Here is an 8,156-nt window from a genome sequence, read left to right as displayed (position 1 = left end):
GGGGACTGTGCACAGCCGGGAGCCGGCGAGGAGCCGGGATCAGCTCCTCCTGCAAGCCCGGAGAGCAGCAGCAAAGAGAAAGGATTTTCCACCAGTCAACAACGAGAAGGCAAACCCGGCATCCCCCGGAGGAGCAGCATAATTAAGGTAAGAGCTCTTGCTTCTCCCCATCGGGGTCTTGGGTCTTTCTCTGTGACAGGGGCAAGGAGATGCAGGCGATAGATTTAGCTCACAGAGCCTTGGCTCTAGATGAAAGGACAGGCGGCTTTTTTCTTTCTCTTCTTTTCCTCTCCCCCTGTGGTGAGGAGACTTGATTTTTCCTTTGTCAGAAGTGGACAACAGTGAGAGGACGGCTTTGTATACATCCATGCCTGGGGTGGAGGACATCGTGCTTTGAGATTTATTAAAGCAGAAGGCTCTAACTCCTCTTAGAAAAGGCGAGAGAAACTAGCTGGCTTGTGATAAGACAACATGGGCACCAGCCTGGCAGGGAAAGATGTGAATTGCACAGTATGCTTGTTATTTGGGATGCACCTGTGCAGAGCAATTTTGTGGCTCCATTGGCTTGTGTGTGTGACAGGCACACAGCAGGTGATGAGAGATTCGGGATCTCATTGGGCTGGGGGTGGGAGAAGGTAGAATAGGGAACATTCTTCTTGTTAAAAGTGACAGCTCGTTTAGCAGTAGGCTGTGTTGTACTTCACCTATAGAAACATCTTTATTTATACTTAGCTCTCCATATTCTGAATGCTAGTGTTTCAGTTTGAAAAGTAGGGGGAGCATCAATGGTAGAATGTAGCTTAGGCAAAAAAGGAATGGGATTGGGTTTTTTTAATACAGTTATTTTTACAAGTGAAGTTATTCTCTTTCCTTGCATCTACGGTTCCTGAAAGATGTTTTGGGTCGCCTTTCCCAACCCCAGTGAAAAGGTTGAGAGAACATAGAGAAATTGCTCCATTGGTATAATAGCTGTACTAGCTGTAAAATGAAGCACAATTTCAAGTACTTAAGATCCGAGTTTAACCAAGATCAGCTAGACCTACATTAAGCTAGATCTTTTCTTAGATATTTATATACTTCCAAAATCAGCTGTGGTGGGCTGACCTTGGCTGGATGCCAGACACCCACCAAAGCCGCTCTATCACTCCCCCCTCAGCTGGACAGGGGAGAGAAGATGGAGAAAAGATAGAATGAAAGGCTTGTGGGTTGAGATAAGGACTAGTAGAGATCCCTCAGCAATATACTTGACGTGGGGCAATTAATGTATTACCAGTCAAATCAGAGTAGGATGAGAAATAAAACCAAATTTTAAAAACACCCCCCTTTCACCCTGCCACTCTCCAGCAGTGCAGGGGGACAGGCGATGGGGGTTGGGTCAGTTGTTTCAGCTTCTCCTTCCTCCTCAGGGGGAGGACTCCTCACACTCTTCCCCTGCTGCATTGTGGGGTTCCTCCCATGGGAGGCAGTCCTCCACAAATTTCTCCAATGTGAGTTTTTCCCACAGGGTGCAGCTCTTCATGAACTGCTCCTGTGTGGTTCCCCCACAGGGTCACAAGTCTTGCCAGCACACCTCGTCTGGTGTGGGCTCCTCATTTTCCATGGGTCCACAGGTCCTGCCAGGAACCTGCTCCAGTGTGGGATTCCCACAGGGTCACAGCCTTCTTCTGGCATCTGCCTACTCTGTCATGAGGTCCTCCATGGGCTGCAGGCAGATATTTGCTCCACTGTGAATCTCCATGGGCTGCAGGCTGCCTGTTTCACTGTTTTCTTTACCATGGGCTGCAGGGGAATCACTGCTCTGGCACCTGGAGCACCTTCTCCTGCTCCTTCTTCACTGACCTTGGTGTCTGCAGAGTTGTTTCTCTTGTATATTGTCCCTTCTCTCTCTGACTGCTATTGCTTCCTCCCCCCCTTCCTAAATCTGTCATCCCAGGGCACTACCACGGTCACTAATGGGGCCAGCCTTGGTCAGCCTGGAGCTGACTGGCATTGGCTTTGTCGGTCACGGGGGAAGACTCTAGCAGCTTCTCACAGAAGCCCCCCACATAGCCTCCCTGCTACCAAAATCTTGTCACGGAAACCCAAGGCATTCCACCTCTTGCCTCTGTGAATTACGTATTTAAGGATTGTCATTAAAATCCATATTCATCACACAGTCTTCACAAACTTCAGTCACATCAACAAAAAAAGAATTCCCCCCACCAAAATCAAAACAACACCATCACAACACCAAACAAAAGGGGACAGTTTGCACACACAATCCACCCCTTGTCTCTTCACCACAGTTAGAACAGAAATTTCACACAGTCTGTGTTTTACCTGTTACCTCTGTTGTTCTGATGATTGGATGATAGAAAAGCGTGTGGGATTTCAAGACTAGTAGTGTATGGAAAGTTGTGTTACCGTCTCCTGAACCTTGCTGTAAAAACAAAGGGGAGGCAAGGGCAGTGAGCAGTGGAACACAGTTGACAGCCTGCACCCACCCTTCCTGTTTGAGCAGTGATGCTGGGCGTGTACGTGTGGTGTGTATGTGTGTGTGTTAAAGAAATTACAACAATGGACAAGGGGCAGCCGAGCTTGGTTTTGGAATGACTTAATATTTGCTGGATTTGCCAGTGATTTTTTTTACTACAGGTCTGATACTTACTAACACTGTTTTGTTTCCTCTGTGGTAGCCCAAGAAAGACAGTAGTGTTGTTTGCAGTGTATATCATGCCACTGTACTACTTTGTAGTGTGTGATTTAATTATACAGCAACCTTCTGCCTCTCTGGGGACCAGGCAAGGTCGCAGAGCCTAGGGATTCATGATATACTAAAATCAAGAAGCATGAGATAAGGAAATAGGTTTTGAATTGCATTTCATGGATACCCGAGTCAAGGTTCTTAGTTTCTACAGAAACGGTAGTGCTTTGGAATAAAAAATTGTTCAACTTTTTGCTGTTATTACCAATGAATACCGTTTTGCAGATGTGAACAGCAATGTGTTTAGCAGCCAAGAACCGATTACTAAAACTTTGTGTTATCATTTGAATAATTATCACGAGTGGAAAAATGTGACATTACATTTAAAGTTGTGCAGTCCATATTTATTTCAGATATGACTGTTAATACCTCTGGGAAAAATCACTTTTCTTCATATATTCTGAATATTATTCTACCTGCTTAGTTCAGCAGTTCACAGGTGGTTTGAATCCGATTGTGCTGATGTCTGGTTTTCTTTATGAAACCTTTTGGAACATCTGGCACAGGTAGTAAACCTTAAGATACTTCTTGCCTGCTCTTACAGTCTGTAAACAGAGAGGAAAAAGAAAAATGTCATATATTTTTGAAAAATGTTTTAATAATTTATATCAGGAATGTAAAATTGCTCTTAAAGAAGATACGGAGTAAGCTCAGGAAACAGGTCTGTTCCATGCAGGTGTAGATTTCATCATTCATGCAAAACATGACATTGTTAGTTGATCTGTAAAATGCACCTTTATGGAAAATCTAATACTTTAAATGTTGTGTCTGCCGATTACCGTGTGGGCTTTTGAGTCGCAAACAAAAAATTGACGTTTGAATAAAGTTCCAGTTCAGATTAAATTCTTATAGAACCACATGTTTGTGCATGAAAATCAGGAGCAGAGATATGTATTTTATTTTGGTTTCAGTCTGTGCTTCCATTGGTTGTCTATTTTCATAACTCTGAGAAGAGCAGTTGCTGCCTTTTTTCCCTTTCCGTTCTTACTTGCAGTCTCTGTTCTGTCTCTTTTTCTGGTAGCTCTATATTTTTTTCTGTCTATTTTTATTAATTTTGTGTGCCTTCATCAATTTGTCTTTTTCTTGTTTGGTACAAGATGATATATGAGTTTGAAGTGTCACCTAGGATGATGAGAGGTGGTAGGATTACTATTACTGGAAAAAACTAATACAATCTTCATACATAGTAGTTTCCTTGGCCTTTCACTAATATATAAACTGTGTTTAGGCTGAAAGGATTAAAGATTGTGCTCTTCATTTCTAGTAATTTTTATGGAATAACCTATTTCATTGCTTGCCTTTGAACCAAATTTGAGGACTAGGACCTACATACCTGTGTTTATACTTTTTCCCTTTCTATTTCTTACTCTCTGTGTTTATGAGATTCTGATTTTTCAGGAGGTGGTAGTGATGATATGTTGTGCGTTCATGGGAGTTAGGCTCTCAGCTTTCTGATTTGTGAAGTAATTTATGTGCTACTTATTTGAATGTAGTGGGTTTTGTGGTCAGTGTTTTGTTTTTCCCTAGTGTTTTCCTTGGTGCAACTAGCTATGGATTCCTATTATGCAATTTCCTATAATACTCTGTAAAATGAATTTACAACTTGCAGTTCAAAGTGGATTTAAGCATCTTGTGAACTTTTCTTAGCTGTTCTGACAGTTGGCAGTGAGCTTGCTTTATTTTTGTGTGAGGTTCCTCCATGCCTCTCTTCAGGAGACTTTGAGGTGGTAGGCATTTGAGAGTCTTTAAGGCAGCAAATAACTTGTGGTGTATGGGTATGTTTCCTCAGAGCTGCTTGCTTCCAGGGGTGTCCAGTAAATGCTTACAGAACCTCTTGGTTTCTCAAAGCTCTAACCCTAGACAGAGAGAGATCCAGGAGGACAGATATGTCTTTATTAGGAGACAGGTTGCAGTAATAAAATGAGAAGAGAGACACTTAGGAGAGACTGCAGTTATTTAGGAAGACAACACAGAGAAATATGTGGAGAAAGGTGGCTTTGGCATTCTGTGAGCGGGAATGTTTTTATCAACATGTGTGTGGAAGCAAAGTCCAGGGTGTTTGTTTTCATATACCAATGCTGATCTCAGTGCCAATAAATTTCTTGGCTGATAACTTAAACGAATTTGTATCGCTCTTTTTTATTCTGGGTATAAAGTCAAGTTTTCATTTTGGAAAGTCATACTCCTAAATTTCAAAGTCTGTGAGAAGAGAGCAGCCAAATTTAGCAGATAGATCTTCAAGGGTTTAATTTTCATCAGAGCTTTGCTTTTAAAACTAAACGTGCTTATGTCTGTGTCTTTCTGTCACATACAGCATATACATCAAGATCTTTTTTTTCTTGTTGTAATGCCAGTCTATGTGACTATCTTGTTCAATCTTCTGTGATCTTTAGTTCATACTGTATACCTGTTTGTATCAGGTGTACAAAATGTGAAATATGGAGAATGTTAGTCAGTGTTTTCTACCACTATGATTGTTTTAAAGGCTTTAACAGAAAGCCTTTTGTGTTCATGGCAAACTCTAAAGTAGCATTTTCAGTAGATTTAGGTTCTCTGCAGTCCTAAATTACCTTAGCCACAATGGCATGTTTGCAAGTCTTTTTGGAGGCCCAGGAATAGATCATACATATTTGGCTTTGGAAGTTTAAAGTATATGAAATTACCTGATTTTCAGTCATCTTTCATATTGCAAATATTGCTGCGGGGAGATTTTTTTAATGTATTTATATGTGCATGCATTTATACCCAAGTAACTTCTTACTTTGTCACACATTTGCAAGTAAGCTTGATTGAGCAGTCATACTCCCAAAGGTGCTAAGGCTCTTTAAGTTCAAAGAAAACAGCCACAGAGAAGAAAAAAGAAGAGAACTAACATGTATTTTGTTTCCTCATGCTCTTTCCCCTTGGAAACAGAATGCTACATTCTCATCTGAATTCCTAGTTAACAGAAGATCTGTGCTTGTGAATGTGCCAACAGTGAAAGGTATTTTGCCCAGAGCACATGTGCTAATTGACACCAGAATTGATAGCACAAAAAAAAAGCATATATTTAGGAAAGGAGGCTGTGATAGTTGAGCTGTCCCTACATCTGACCTTGGACGGCTATTCAACCAGACAGCCAAAGTAGGTTTTTCTGAGAGGCTGTTTCTGGATGTGTTTTTGTCTTAGTTTCCTCTTGTTGATTTGTTGTAGCTCTGTCTCATCTCTGTGGTTTGTCAGATAGTATGAGAGACCTGAATAGCTGACTGCAGCTCCATGAATCCTGGAGCTTTCTTTTAGAGGATGCTGTCTCTGTGATTTGTTGGACTTTTAGCTGGACTACAGAAGATGACCAGCACCTATCTGTATTTGTATTCGTTCTCCTTTGTCCTCTACTACTGATTGTGTACTGGCTTCCTAATTTTTAAAAATATAATCTATATTTTAAAAGAATACTTAACACCAAAACAATCCTAAATTATATCTTCTGTGATACAAAAGCTGTAAACCTTAGGTATTTGCATTGAGTATCATGTATATACATTACACAGAGGTATCAGGCAGTTTGCTACTTGTTAACAGCGACACTGAACTGAGATGTGTGATGGCCACTGAGTGGGTATGTTGTGCATTGCATTTGGTATATATTTTTATTTGCATTAGCAGTTTCTGCGGACTGCTGTAATCAGAGTTTTATTTGAATATATGTAACACAAAAAAAATAAAAAGGTGCTTGTAGAAATGTATACATGTGGATACTTGCTTTATGCTAGTTCAGTATGTAATTTAGTTAGCTTATGTACTATAGCCCACGAAGATAAAGTATTTTTTCCAAAAGCTGACTTGGAGCAGGAGCTTAATTTAGATAAATTTAGCTTTTCTGACTTCTCTTCTGGAAGAGCTTATCTGTCTTTTTCTGTTGACTGAGTAAAGAGCTTGGCTGGTGTGAATTATAGCGACTCCTTCACCCCCTACTCCCACAAAACCTTAGACTATCCACAAAACACGTTCAGTCTGTTCAGTGGTGAAAAATTATTTAATGGCATTTAAAGTCATTATGAATACTTGATGAGTTTTTTACTTATGCCTGTTGTCAGGCGTGATCAAAGATACGACTATTAGTTTACCCTATTTTTGAACTAGGAATTAGAGCAGTGGTCTCCTGTTCATGGCTCACAAATAATACATTGCTCCCATGATTTGATTGCGTTCATGGAAAATTAAAAGAGATTTAAACATAGACTGACAGGACAAGTTAATTGTGTAGTTTCCCAACCTTTGCTGGTCCATGGGTGATATTGCCATCAACTTTTGTATTGGTTGCATTAACTCTATTAGAAAAAACCCTTAAATAAAATTTGCTAGTTGTTAATGTTTAAGGGCCAAATTAAGTTGAAATACATATTGTAATACTAGTACATGGATTCTAAATTGGTCTTTGCATTCTACATGGTCTTTGCATACCAATGTGGGATTGTGCTCAAAATTCAGAAATCTAAATATAAACAGACTAACAGGTAGATTTTGGGGGAGGAAAGGTGTATAGTAATTTATGTTTAATATGCACAGACAAGAGGAAAATATGAGAAAAATCAGCAACATATATGCATTGAAGAATGTTAAGAAATAGGGCTGGAAGAGACCTCAAGGGGTCAGTCTGCTCTGCTCCGCTGCTCTGCTACAGGATCAACTGTTAATAAATTTTAGTATGATGCTCTTTGTCTTTTAATCACCTTTTGTTTGTGATCCTTCTATGCACACTGCTGGCTGATTGTTCCTCTTTGCAATGGGCCAAAGCAATCATCTGCACAGAGTTTAAAAGCTTGTACTTGTCCTACTAACAGCATTCTAATTATTTCAGATTATATCTTCAATTTGTCAGGTTCTTTCTGATTTTAACTTACCTTCTAATATGCCGGCAGCTCTTCTGCCTTCAGGTGAACATCCAGTTTTAACTATGCTCTCATTTCCATTATCGCGATATGTGAATTTTTTCTTTTTTTGTTAAGTGATTGTAGACTATGGATTTTAAATACAAGATCAAATCCTATACTCCATAGTTAAAATAAAAATCGATTATTTATACTCTTTACCACCTGTAAATTGGGCAATATGATGTTGCAGAATCGAGTTCAGAAATATAATTTATGAGAAAATATTGTTTCTTCTAAATATTTTAAAATAATAGCAGATACAAATTTATAATATTATTACTGGATTACAGCATTGACGTAAAAAAAGGTCCTTTCAAAGGGGCTGGTTTGTTTGTCTTTAAGGAGAGTAAGTAGTAACTGGCCTCTTTCCCTGTTTTGCAGCTGGGTTTATAAAGACTATTGTTACTGTTTTACAGTTGATTTTCACATCTGGCATGCCATTTAGACATGGGTTAGTGCCATTGTTGTACTTAATTCTTCCTGTTTTAGGAGCTTATGCA

General features: G+C 39.8%; 1 protein-coding gene across 1 annotated transcript in view; it reads left to right on the top strand.

Moving 5' to 3' along the window:
- Nucleotides 1-19: 19 nt before the first annotated feature.
- Nucleotides 20-8,156, top strand: part of PLCL2 (phospholipase C like 2) — a 97,558-nt gene continuing 89,421 nt past the window's right edge. The window contains exon 1 of the mRNA XM_008920424.3: nucleotides 20-147. The gene's annotated coding sequence lies outside the window, so the exon portion shown is untranslated. The remainder of the gene's footprint in view (nucleotides 148-8,156) is intronic.

The sequence above is a fragment of the Manacus vitellinus genome, unplaced genomic scaffold (genome assembly GCF_001715985.3).
Source record: "Manacus vitellinus isolate BGI_N305 unplaced genomic scaffold, ASM171598v3 scaffold_3_pilon, whole genome shotgun sequence".
Taxonomy (NCBI): Eukaryota; Metazoa; Chordata; class Aves; order Passeriformes; family Pipridae; genus Manacus; species Manacus vitellinus.
This window is presented reverse-complemented; position numbering and strand designations above follow the sequence as displayed.